At 45.6% G+C, this 14,101-nt stretch overlaps 1 protein-coding gene across 1 annotated transcript in view; it reads left to right on the forward strand.

The window, feature by feature from the left end:
* Positions 1 to 13,156, forward strand: part of Kcnmb1 (potassium calcium-activated channel subfamily M regulatory beta subunit 1) — a 75,274-nt gene extending 62,118 nt beyond the window's left edge. The window contains exon 6 of the mRNA XM_087571246.1: positions 9,084 to 13,156. The gene's annotated coding sequence lies outside the window, so the exon portion shown is untranslated. The remainder of the gene's footprint in view (positions 1 to 9,083) is intronic.
* Positions 13,157 to 14,101: the final 945 nt, after the last annotated feature.

Here is a 14,101-nt window from a genome sequence, read left to right on the forward strand (position 1 = left end):
ACATATGCACGCACATAATTAAAGGTAACAAAAATAAATATTTAAGAAAGAGAAGAAGGTTCAGCTGAAAGGCCTGTCCATGTGCCAATGGATTGCAGAGGCTGGAGCCCGACATGAGGTCTTTGCAGCTAGCAGAGGTTCCCTGGATGCCTCCCATTCTCCACAGCCAAGCCTACTCAAATGTTCCTCCCGCAGCACCGACCTCTAGCCTTCAGAACCGTTTGTGGAATTAGTTACTTGGGTACCAGGTTCCTTTTGTTCTTCAGAGGACAATCCTTTTGTGGGGTGGTAGTCAAGTCTCCGGTTTGATCTCCAGCTCTGGGTGTAGTTGACCCATCTGTAGATAAGGAAGCTGAACTCTGCCTGGGGAGCAGACATGCGTTGAGGACTATCCAGTATTGGCTGAACTAGATGTAGATCTCTGGCGTCCAGGAAAGATGTTAGCACTTCCATTTTGTGTCCTCACTGAGACCTGAGACCTACCCTCCAATTTACTTCCTGGGCTGTACGCTAATTACGGCGGAGTTCAGGTCAGAACAGCTAGAAACTTAGTAGAGAATAGTACTACAATGGCTGGTGTACAAAGCTCCTGTACACACACACACACACACACACACACACACACACACCACACACACACACCACACACACCCCACACACACACACCACACACACCACACACACACACACACATGCGCGCGCACACGCGCACACACACACACAAAATCTCCATTGCTGTGAGTAAGTAAAACACCACAAGATTACCTAAATCACGATTCCTGTGACTGGTTGTCAGAAAGAGGAAAACAGTGTTTTAAACCATATTTATGTATTTGGGAGAGGGGAGACAGTTCTCACCATGCAGAGGACAATCTTCAGGAGTTCTGTCTTTTCAATATGTAGATTCTAGGGATCAAACTCAGGTTGTTGTGACAAGCTCCCTACTCAGTGAGCCACCTTCCTAGCCCTGGAAAATATTTACTCAAGTTAAGAAAGAAATTGGATTAAGCTAGTACAGAAAATAAATGAACACGCTCAAAGTTCATCTTAGAAAAGGTGAGAAGGTGACGGTGATATATGAATGTCTGGAACTGGGGTCTCCTGAAGGGCAGTAGCCTACATGGGCCAACTCAACGGCAAATCTTTTTGTTACTACCTCCCAGGTTTCAACGGATGCTTTTAAAGCACCTACCGGCTCTTGGCCATCCATCCTTTATCTGAAAACATGCAGGAAACCTAACCTGGGTGAAAACAATGGGCTTTCTTTTCCTGGTGTCTAATGAGTAAGGATGGAGGCAGGTTAAGGTCTTTCTGGTTACTTAGAAGGAAATTTCACAAGAGAATCAAGAGTTCGTGCAGCTATGGACTCGGGGACACAGGAGAATGTGTGTTTCCAGAAGGAGCGTGTCGTGCAGGGTGGCTTAGCAGGATCATCTACCCAGCCTCCTCTTTCAACATTCACTGGAAGTGTATTACGACTTCCTTGTCAGATACCAGTCACCGTGCTGAGTGCTGGCACTCCAGACTGCACAGGGATACGATACGGTATACAGTACAGTACAGTACAATACAATACCATACAGTACAATACAATACCATACAGTACAATACAATACCATACAGTACAATACAATACCATACAGTAAATACAATACTATACAGTACAATACAATACCATACAGTACAATACCATATAGTACAATACAATACCATACAGTGCAATACAATACCATACAGTACAATACAATACCATACAGTACAATACAATACCATACAGTACAATACAATACCATACAGTACAATACCATACAGTACAATACAATACCATACAGTACAATACAATACCATACAGTACAATACCATACAGTACAATTCAATGAGACAGGTTACCAGCAGTTGGGTGGAGTTGACTCAGACCATTAGCTCTCATATAGGCCAAAGGAACGGGGAAGAGACTCTGGTTTTGGAGGGAAGTGGAATTGTTATGGTTAGTCAGGGCTTCTTTAGAAAGCCTGATTTAAGCCAAACAATTATTAAGTTTGGGCAACTTACTTAATTTGAACTGCATCCCAGTTTCTTCATCTGTGAACTGTACAGATAGGATTAAATGATAAACAGAAAGAACAATGTCTCTAGGATCTTTAGCCGTCCATCTCCCAAGGGATATTTTGGATGTTTCCAACGTTTGGTTCCTGGGAACAAAGCTGCAGCGAACATGGGTATGATTGCCATGGCCTTGAAAAGTAGGATTCTGTCTTGCGTGCAGCATGAGAGAACTTTGAGTACATCATGCTAAGTGAAATAAGCCTAGTTCAGAAAGACAGACAGCAGATAGTTTCACAGAGAAGAGTCATCTAAAATGGTCAAACCCATAGGAACAAAACCTGGAGTGACTGTTGCCTGGATCTGAATAGGGAATGAATTGCTGTCCAATGGTCATGGAATTTCAGTTTTGTCTTAGTCGGGGTTTCTATTCCTATACAAACATCATGACCAAGAAGCAAGTCGGGGAGGAAAGGGTTAATTCAGCTTACACTTCCACATTGCTATTCATCACCAAAGGTAGTCAGGACTGGAACTCAAGCAGGTCAGGAAGCAGGAGCTGATGCAGAGGCCATGGAGGGATGTTACTTACTGGCTTGCTTCTCCTGGCTTGCTCAGCTTGCTCTCTTATAGAACCCAGGACCACCAGCCCAGGGGACAGCACCACCCACAATTGGCCCTCCTGTGATCTCTAATTGAGAAAATGCCTCACAGCTGGATCTCATGGAGGTATTTCCTCAAGGGAGGCTCCTTTCTCTGTGATAACTCCAGCTTGTGTCAAGTTGATACACAAAACCAGCCAGTACAAGTGTTGTAGAAAAAAATCTCCTAGAGATCCACCATATAGCAAAGTGGCTATAGCTAACAGTGTGGTGTATAGACACATTTGTGAAGGACGCAACTTTCATACTGTGCTTTTTTACCACAGAGAAAAGGGTTAAGCAAATATATATATACATACATATATATATATACTTTCTGAATATTTACATTTATAGAAAATAGATAAAAACAAGAGAGCTAACAAGCCACTGATGTTTAGCAAACAAACAAGAAATGTGTCTAAGAAATAAGGAGAAAAATTCTACCCTATCTATAAAGTTTTATTTCTTAGAACAAAGAGATCCGAAACACATGTGGGCAGCATATTACCTCAGCAAAGAGAGAGGTGCGTGTGCATTACTGCTCATCATCGACTTTTATGATGCTTGAAATATTTAATAGTAGTAGTTAAAGATAAGGTCATGTTTAACCGAGTGTTTGGCACAGGGAAGGGCTCAGAATGTTTCAACCAAACAACACAAATGAAAAATCCAAAGCTCATTCAGAAATCCAGAGCTGGGAGAGTGCTCTCTGGTTACCACACAGCTCACAGCTCCCTGAGGCTGGGGTTTCTGGGAGGAAGAGCCAAGACTGGAGGAGAGAGCTAGCACACAAGAGTTACACACCCTAATGTGTGTGCTACTTGGGATCCCTTTGAGCCTGACAACAATGTCCCCTTTTATTCCAAAAATTCTCAAACACCCCTTTACAGTAAAGTCAGTACTTCTAATGTCCATGTACAGTTTCTATAAGAATTGGTAAGTCTTCTAATGCTCCACGCCTGGGACCCATGTGGGCTCTGAGTGAGCGGTTCTGGTGAGACCCTGAGATATGCATTTTTCCCAAGAGCAACCACTGAGAGAGCCTGTGACCTGCTGACCAAGCCTAGGCTTGCCTTCCCCTTTGCCATGTTGAAGGCTCCCTAGGGCAAGCATTATGAAAACAGAGCCTAGTGAGCCAAATAAAAATTCCCGGGAAATGTAAAGACGCATTGAGTTATGAAACACAAAACCCAGTAAAAACTGCAGGGAGTTAGCGAACACAGGCCTCTCTTCCTCCGAGATTAGCTGCTGTTCTAGGCACCAATCACCCTTGGCAGTTTCATGGGCCTCTCAAGGGCCTCCAATAAAGTTTGCTATGTTAACTCAAATTAGTGCCTATTTCATGAAAATCCTAAGTATTCCGTGCTAAAGCCCCACATGGCACCTGTCCTTTGCTTTGGAATTGGAATCCCCTCCCCTGGCTATTTGATTTCCAATGAACCAGGATGTTATATATACTATGTTATATCACACACACACACACACACACACACACACACACACACACACACATATATGATATACTCCATTTCCAAACTGGGGAAACTGAGGTTCAGGGCTCTCTTGCCCAAGTCAAGATCAGTATTCCAATTCAGGCCAGTGTGGTCCCAAGGTCTACACGCGTCTGTGCTGCCTGCCTCAGGACTCTAGAGCATAGGACTTAGGCACTGACTCGTTCCGCTGACATTTATACTGAACATGTCTGGTATAAGCCACACACAGGCTGAGGCTTCCCTGGGGCTTTTCCTGAGTGGCTACATCTAACAAATGCAGGGCCTTCTGTTGTACAGGATTAGCCCTCTGGAGAAACTACCACCGTCTTTATTAGACCAACCGTGCCTGATTTCGAAAGATCACCACGGCTGGGTTTCACAGGAGGAGAGGCAGGGAGGATCATGGGATCCTGACCAGAGTGTCCAGCCACTCCTTGCAATCGGATCATACTCGATTCTGTGGTAATCGTGTGTGACCTCAGCGACAGGTTAAATATATGGGTAGGGGAAGGCAGTGGGGGAGAGTTTCATCTTTACAGTCCTAGGACGTTCATCCTCCATTCTGGGTACAAATCCTCCATTGTGCTGATTTAAGATTACCCATGCTCTTGCCCCACTCTTTGGTTACCCAGGATGAACCTCAGTGGAGGAGGTGCACTTTAGCTTGCCACTGGGACCTGAGGAAGAGGGGGAGGAGGAAGAGGAGGGGAAGGGGGAGGAGGAGGGGGAGGAGGAGGGGGAGGTAGCTGTTTGTGTCTCTGGGAAAGGAGTTTTAGCAACACCCACCCTCCATAATCCCCATGGAGACAGGTTAAATGGGCACTGTAAGGAGGTGTGACAGAAGGAAATGTCACAAGGTGACAAGACACACCTCCGTGACCAATGGGCAGCAGCCAAATGAAAGCTTTTTTTTTTTTTTTCTTTTTCTTGGTCGAAAGCAGGGCAAGATACAGTAAAAAATAAACCTCATATCTTCCATCCAGCACATCAGCATCCAGCAACAAACCCTGAAGAAATAATCACAGCCGCGTACAGCCACTGAGGTAAAAAGCAGGCTTGTTTCTGAGCTGCAATAATGAAAACTCGGAACCAACTTAAATACCCAAGCAGAGGGAATCGCTGGAATAAATTCTGGTACCTGCATTCCGCAGGACTCTCAGCAGCCATTAAGAAGCTGCTTTGAGACGGCATTCAATCACAAGGAAAGCTGTTCACAATATGTTGGGTATATGAAACAACTTTTAAAAATGCCCCGCAGGGGTGCTAAATTAAATAAACGGAGGCCTTTAGCTAGAGGGTGCCTCTGTTCTCAAGTTCCCAAGAAGCAAACTACACTGTAACTTGGTGTGCAGACAAGCTGAAACCTAAGAGCACTTCCTTTGCTAGCTTTTGGTATAAATGGCCAGGTTTCAGCCAATCATAAACACCTGAGTTTTAGCCAATCAGAGGCAGCCACTGTGTTTTGCAACATCCAGCTGTAGCCAATCAGGTGATCTCTCCAATTTACTTTTGTATCTGGTTGCTGCTGCCTCCTCCTAACCCTCCTCCCCTCCCCCTCCTCCTCCCCCTCCTCCTCCCCCTCCTCCTCCTCCTTCTCTTTTTTTCCTTTTATTGGATATTTTTTATTTACATTTCAAATGTTATTCCCTTTCCCCGTTTTCCAGACATAAGCCCCCTATCCCATCTCCCTCCTCTTCTTCTATAAGGGTGTTCCCCTCCCCATTCACCCCCCCCATCCCGCCACAACCCCCCCCCCCCCGACATTCCCCTACACTAGGGATCCAACCTTGGCAGGACCAAGGGTTTTTCCTTCCATTGGTGTCCAACAAGGCCATCCTCTGCTACATACGCAGTCGGAGCCATGGGTCCGTCTATGTGTACTTTTGGGTAGTGGTTTAGTCCCTGGGAGCTCTGGTTGTTTGGCCTTGTTGTTCTTATGGGGTTGCAAGCCTCTTTAGCTCTTTCAATCCTTTCTCTAATTCTTCCAACAGGGATGCCATTCTCACTTCAATGGTTTGCTGCTAGCATTCACCTCTGTATTTGACATGCTCTGGCTGTGTCTCTCAGGAGACATCTATATCTTGTTCCTGTCAGCATGTACTTCTTAGCTTCATCCATCTTATCTAGTTTTGGTGGCTGTATATATATGGGCCACATGTGGGGCAGGCTCTGAATGGCTGCTCCTTCAGTCTCTGCTCCAAACTTTGCCTCCATATCCCCTCCTATGAATATTTTTGTTCCCCTTTTAAGAAGGAGTGAAGCATCCACACTTTTGGTCATCCTTCTTCTTGAGCTTCATGTGGTCTGTGGATTATATCTTGGGTAATTCGAGCTTTTGGGGTAATATCCACTTATTAGTGAGTGCACACCATGTGTGGTTTTCTGTGATTGGGTTAACTCACTCAGGATGATATTTTCTAGTTCAATCCATTTGCCTATGAATTTCATGAAGTCATTGTTTTTGATAGCTGAGTAATACTCCACTGTGTAGATGTACCACATTTTCTGTATTCATTCCTCTGTTGAAGGGTATCTGGGTTCTTTCCAGCTTCTGGCTATTATAAATAAGGCTGCTATGAACATAGTGGAGCACGTGTCTTTGTTGTATGTTGGGGCATCTTTTGGGTATATGCCCAGGAGAGGTATAGTTGGGTCCTCAGGTAGTACAATGTCCAATTTCCTGAGGAACCTCCAGACTGATTTCCAGGGGGTTGTACCAGCTTACAATCCCACCAACAATGGAGGAGTGTTCCTCTTCCTCCATATCCTTGCCAGCATCTGCTGTCACCTGAGTTTTTGATCTTAGCCATTCTGACTGGTGAGAGGTGGAGTCTCGGGATCGTTTTGATCTGCATTTCCCTGATGACTAAGGACGTTGAGCATTTCTTTAGGTACTTCTCAGCCATTCAATATTCCTCAGCTGAGAATTCTTTGTTTAGCTCTGTACTCCTTTTTTTTTTTTTAATAGGGTTATTTGGCTTTCTGGTGTCTAACTTCTTGAGTCTCGCTCTAAAAGCCATCTGCTCACACTCTGACTCTCATTTGGTTTTGAGTTCTGCAGACTCATGAGTTGTCCTTTGCCCAAACGAATGCTGCCACCACCTTCTAAAGTTGTTCATTGTATAGAGGTCTTAAAGAACTGCATGAAAAGGGAGATCTCATTTGAGAAGTGAGAAAGGCTGAGACTGGAGAGATGGATCAGCAGTTCAAAGTCCTTGTTTTCCACAGAACCCAAACTTGGTTCTCATTGGTCATGCCAGGGGCCCACAGCTACGTGTCACTCCAATTCCAAGGAACTGGATACCCTCTTATGACCTACACAGGTATCTTTATAGATAGCAGTGTGTGGTACACACACACACACACACACACACACACACACACACACACACACACACACATCTTTTTAAAATAATGAGAAAAAATTGTAATAAAAGGAAAATTTTACTATTGTACTGATTTTCCCACCTCTGTACTTTGATTATATCTCCATAATGGTTATGTTTACTTCTGCAGGCAGAAAAAGAAAACCATAATGTTGTGCAAACAAAACAAGTCACAGACAACTAGCGGGGATATGACTGGCGAATATACATATGAGGCCAGCTTCCCCTACTAACCTCCTCTAGCTGCCTCCCATACCTCTGCCTTCCCACCCAGTTCAATGCTGTGGAAGAGTTACAAGGACTCACTATGAGATACCAAACAGGTATCGCAGGGGTTTCCTGGAAATGCAGAAATCCCTGTGCCACTTGCTCTGTTACGTCAGAGGGAGCCTAGTTTCTTAGCCTCTGAGTACTCAAAGGGTCTTCTTAACACGGTGGGTATACTTCTGACCCTATAACCCTTGCTGAACCCATAGATTCCCCCCCGGGGTCACATTGTTTAGAAGAAACAGAGAGGAAGTTGGAGAGCCACCGTATCTGGAAAGATCCCTACATGCGGAGAAGTTGAAAGAGGAAGTGGACTCTCCCAGAGTCCCTGGCAGGAGGGCTGTCATGCTCAGAACCAAGGAACAGAGCTAATCAACTTTTCAATCAGTCTGAGGTTGAGCAGACAGGGAGGAGGTAGGTCGAAGGCTGTGGGCAGAGGTGGTGGACAGGCATCCCCCAGCACGGAAACAGCAGAGAGTCAGAGACAAGTAACTGCTTGGAAGAGTTTACAAGCATGCACCAGCAGCAGCAGGTAGCCATAGCTGGTGTTTGCCCTGATTACAAAAAGCCTGCTTTTGTGTGAGCAGAAGAAAAACTTGTTAGGGTGCTGAGCTAGAAACAGTGGGGAAAGGGGCAAAAGTGGAAGAGTGGTTAGTTCCAGAGACATATAATGCTTGGGGGGGTTCTCCAGGCAAAGCCCCATGCCGACCTCCCTTTCCTGATGTCCTATCTTACTTTGTGTAACTTCCTGGCCAAGACCCAACCTTCCAGTGGAGAGTTTTCACTCGGCTATATATGGTACCTATCGGCGTGAGGGAACAAGTTCTGATCATCCACTCCTCCAGCCAGGAAGCCCCCATTGTGCTTGGGTTGGCTCAGCAGCCTGTTTTCTCCCACATAGCTTGATGGCATAGCTTCGTGCTCCTCCTGTTTTCTCATTGCTTGAGAGGGAAGTTAATTGTCTGAGGGTGGAAACTTGTCTGCCTGTTCGTTGCCATAACCTAGTGCTTAGAAATGCACCTTGTAATGCAGTGTGGTTCAACTGAAAGCTCGCCAAACAAACAAATGAGGCATGTGTACAGGGTTAGGTTCAGACACTAGGGTTGAGCCCAGCTTCTCTTCTCACCCTCAGAGGGCTACCACTGGGTCAGGGTTCTGACTGTGAAGAGAGATATGCAGCGCTCTGGGTTTGCAAAATGCCCGGAGTGCAATCGACGATCTAAAGGATTCTTTATTGTTCTATTATTCAGGAGAGGCAAGTTTTGCTGTAGATGGAGTTTAGAGGCCATGTTGGACAGCAATCGTGGAAGCTGAAGAAGCATGCCCCACTTCTCAGGACAGGGAAGAAGAACCTCTCTATCACCACACAGATGGGAAGAAAGTCGGGAGCTGTGCTTAGACGTGACCCCAAATTTCATGCATGAAAAATGGTAATCCTCAAACCACATGCTAGTGGTATTGGACAAGTGAGACCCTTTGGGAGAGGATGGGTATTAAATGGCCTGTGGACTAATGAGTTCACACGTTGCTGTGGGAGGGAATTCCTCAGTTGTAAAGGCCCCCTCTCCCTCTCCATTCTGCTTCACAAAGAGGGGCTCTTTGGGGTTTCCATGCAGCAAGAGGTCACGATCAGATACCAGCGGCACCACGAATTCTGACACCGCCCATTAATGGAAATGGACTATGGCACCCTGTTCTGAGGTCTCTGGATGTTTCTGCGACCAGTCCCTGTGTAGGTACCAGAACAAACTGGGCGTCCGCCACCAATGCTCAGCAGCAGCTGTGTCTGAACGAGGATGATGATGTAGCTGTTTCCACATTCCACATCCCGCACCACCTTCCGGTCTGGAGCCAGTGTCTTTGCATCTTACTGCGCAGACTGCTGGAGGAGAAAAACCAGGTTAGGCGTCTTCTCTTCCTCATGATGCAGTAACTCCTCAGACCTCCCAACTGGCCAGGTTTGCAGAAGAAGAGAAAGCTCAGCCAAACAGGACAGCACGTTCTGGGCAGAGCGGGGAAGGACAGAAAAGAATGGCTAGTGCAAAGGAAGAGGGGACAAGGGAGCAGAGGGCTCATGGAGGGATGGGAGAACCGTACTGTGAGGTACCAAGCAGCAGGGTAGAGTACAGGGTGAGGGCTCGGAGGCCTGGTTTACAGCATGGCTTTGCTGGTCATTCTTGTGCCTTTAGGCCAGTGGTTTCTCTCTCTGAGGACCTGCTCTCTTGCCTCGCCTATGCTATTCACTCGTTGGCTCATTAATTCCAAAATATTTCTTGAATACCCGCTTTGCGATGTTGTAGAATTTGCGGATTCAGCAAGGAACAGAGGGAACAAAAACCACCTTATAATAGCATCATATCATATCATATCATATCATATCATATCATATCATATCATATCATATCATATATCAGTCCTTATAGAGACAACAAATAAAACTAGTAAAATACATCATAAATTGGTCTGGGATAAGAAGAGAAAAACTAAACCAGAAAAGGAGGTTAGGGAACCAATTCTGAAAGGGTGATCATGACAGTTCCTTTTAATTATCAACTGGATACAATCTGATCACCTGGGAAGAGAGCCTCAGTGAGGGGCTGTATAAATCAAGTCAGCCTGTGAGCTTATTTGTGGGAAATTATCTTGATTGTTTAGTTGAGATGGGAAGAGCCACCCATCATCCCCTGCTCTTGGGGGCGCTAGACAGTATAACAAGGAGAAAGCCAGCTGAGGTCTGAGCACCCAGGCATTCGTGCTTTCTCTTGACTGGATGTGGTTAGCAGCTGCTGGTTTGTATCCCTTGGTTTGCCTCCAACAACAGAACATAATCTGATTTCAGGAGCTAAAATAAGCCTTTTCTCATAAGTTGCTGTTGTCTGGGCGGTAACGAAACTAGGACAGAAATCTCTGAGTCAGGACCCACGGAAGTGGGAGAGTGAGCCAGGAGGGCACTCAACCAAGAGCTCCCTAGTGAGAGAGATTTCTAAATGAAGAGCTGCCGTGAAGTGGACTTGTGGGCCTCCATCCTTTATACCCTAGCAGGCCTCCCTGCTTCACCACAGCTCTGTGGCCTTCCCTTCACACATACCTTGTCAGGATGACTTTCATATATGAGCAGATGCTATGACTTCCTGCTCAAAACCACCAAGTGCTCTCCCTATGCTCAGGGTGGGTGGTCAAGTTCATACTGTTCGGTGGTTCTAAAGTTGTTTCTTAAGCTGTTCCCTTCTCCTCTGCTCAATGTACCACTTCCCGGTAACACCGCCTTTGCTGCAAAGTCCTGGGCTATCAAAGCAAATACTAGCCTCAAGTCTGGACACTTTTCCCACAGTGACCCCATGTTGGGCTTCCTGGCTTCTTTAGACAGCACCCATTCAAAGCCCAAGTCCCACCTAAGCCAGCCCCTCCCACCTTCTATCTCCTTGCTGCGCTCTGTTTCTGTGTCCCACCAGTGAGCTTGAGACAGGGGCTCTAATAGATCAAATGTCTACTGTATGCTAGGCGCCCATCGAAACAACCCAGAACCAATTCATCTACTGCATCCCAACTCCATGAGGATGCTCATATTAACCACGTTTTGTGGATCAATTATCCTGAGACCCAGAGAGGTTGGGAAATTTGCTTAAAGTCTCTCAGCTGGTGAGTATCAGTGCAGAAGTCACAATGGGGGCTTCCATGGCCAGTCACCACAGGTGCTCTGCCACAGTGGAAGTGCCCTGCATCTCGGCTGCCTCATGCAGCACATGACTGTGGAACACAGGAGGTATGTGCTGCCAAGGAAGATAGCCCAGAATTCTACTTTACTCTTGTTTCTTTAGACCAGACAGCCAGGCCGGTGGCTAGAGCATCACAGAAACCTGGAGCTCCTATTTGCCCCTTTGTTCTGTCTGTCACGCAGGCATGGAACGGCCCTCTGTCTCAGTCTCCTCGTCCTGCTGTTTGGGAAGCATCTTTGGGGTACTAGTTTCACCCCATGGAAAGGTCATGGTCCTTATTTTATACAATCTATGTACATCCTCCCATGTGCTTCAAATCATCTCCGTGAGACTTAAACACTGAATGCAATGTAAATGACCACTCACTGTGTGGTTTAGAGAGTGACAATGAGGAAACGTCTACGCAGATTTAATTTGCTTTTGAAAATGTTCACTATACACTATGTTGACTCTATTGATACCAACCTGTGTATTAAAAAGATCCTCTCTCTCTCTCTCTCTCTCTCTCTCTCTCTCTCTCTCTCTCACACACACACACACACACACACACACGTATTATATACTACAATCACTATTATATAAACATACACACACACACACACACACACACACACACACAAAGCCTGGCACAAAGTAAATATAAATGCTAATTAATTGTCCTTACCACCATCACTATTGCCTGTTAGGCCCTTTTAGACCAACAATGTTGTTTGTTTGCTCCCGAATCCCATTACATTCCTTGGCCCATAACAGATGTGTAACAAACATTTGTTTAATGAATGAGCGAGCTAAACTAAGCATGGAGCTGAACAAGGTTATAGGAGCACAATGGCAGTGGCTCTCTCTGTTGGGAGCCCAGCACGGAGTCTAGCTGAGTGAAGAGTGCCAATTGTCTCATGGGTCCACCGAAGACAGACAAATGGAAGAGAACGTGGTTTCCAAAGAAGTTTCTTTAGATGGGGTAGGGAGGAGCAGTGTCATTGAAACAGAAGCTAAAAGATGCCCAGGGCTGTCACTGGCACCAATACCGCTTAGGACCCCATCTCTCTGTAATGAAAGCTGTTGGATCCATTTCCCAGGGTACAACTCTAAGCGTAACACTGTGTTAATGGACCTTGTTTGTGTGTGAACAGTCTAGTGACATTATTATGAGAAGCAGATGACAGACACGATGGGAATGATTGTCAAAGAGCTTAGCATGGTGTCCTGTGTCTTAGGTCTTTTAGCCTCATGTTGGATGAGGTGAAAGTTCTGAAAGACACACCTACAGCTAACCTGAGTGTGCCTGCATCGCTCCTATTCCTTGAATAGAGAAGTAGGAAAATGGTAACTCCTTAAGGTTCCCTTTCTTCCTCATCAAAGCCATGTCCAGTGTGCTTATGTAACTGACAAGTTCATCTGCATGGCCGCCACAGTCAGAGACTTTATCAACTGCAGTTTACCTCCAGTCACCTTGCAGGCATGCGGATGTGAGCCTTGCTTTAAGGCTTAGCACCCTTAGTATGAGTCATAAGTGTCTCATCTTGAGTCCTTCACTGCCCAATTAGGTCATGAAGTTCCTGTTGGTGATTTCAAATCATTCTGGCTTAAAGTCTTCATCTTTCATCAGTCCTCAGTCAGAGTGTCATGAAGCTCCTCCAGTCAAATGGTTTGACAAGGTTTGTTCAGCTTACAGCACACCTATATGTCTGTCCGACTATCTATCTATCTATCTATCTATCTATCTATCTATCTATCTATTTATCTATGATCTATCAATCATCAATCATCTATTATTATTATCTATCTCTCCATCCATCCATTCATCTATCATCTATTATCTCTCTCTACTTATCTATGTCTCTCTATCTCTATCATCTCTCCATCCACACATCCACCCATCCACTCATCTACCCTTCCACCCACACACTCATCTACCTATTTCTCTCTCTCTCTCTCTCTCTCTCTCTCTCTCTCTCTCTCTCTCTCTCTCCATCCACCCACCCCCTACCTATTTACCTTCAGCTGACTGCATGAAGGAGTTACACTAGTCTAAGTTAAAATAGACTGACTCCAAATGGTTGCTACAGAAGCTGTGATGTTTTTAAAGTTTGACAAAGGAGGGAAGGGAAATTCTCCTCTCTGCAAGGATCCTTCCTTAAGCTTCAGAGAATCACAGGGACTTACAACTCATGAGTCCACAGCTGATGGTCTTCAACCAGCGCAGCCTCTTGTCAGAAGGTGACAAGTGTCACACTGCTCACCCTGTAGCCCTGGGTAGTCAATGACAGTACCACTGCAGGCAAATGATCCCTTGGACAGCAGTTCCTCAATGTTTCTCTGCTGAATTATTACAATGCCAGCAGGAAGCAGGCCATCATCCTTACTCTTATCAACAAAGGGTTCAGAGTGTGAAGGGTCTAGATAGTGGACATATGGCTTGCGGAAGGTGGCTATTGGCAAAGAAAGGCAGCATATCCAGAGGCTAACAGGCTTGAGGAAAGGGGAGGTAAGTCCTTGGAGGTGACTCAGTGACAGGGGTAGGTTTCTTTTTCTTCTTTCTTTTCTCTTTT

The sequence above is a fragment of the Rattus norvegicus genome, chromosome 10, assembly GCF_021556685.1.
Source record: "Rattus norvegicus strain SHRSP/BbbUtx chromosome 10, alternate assembly SHRSP_T2T, whole genome shotgun sequence".
NCBI classification, from domain to species: domain Eukaryota; kingdom Metazoa; phylum Chordata; class Mammalia; order Rodentia; family Muridae; genus Rattus; species Rattus norvegicus.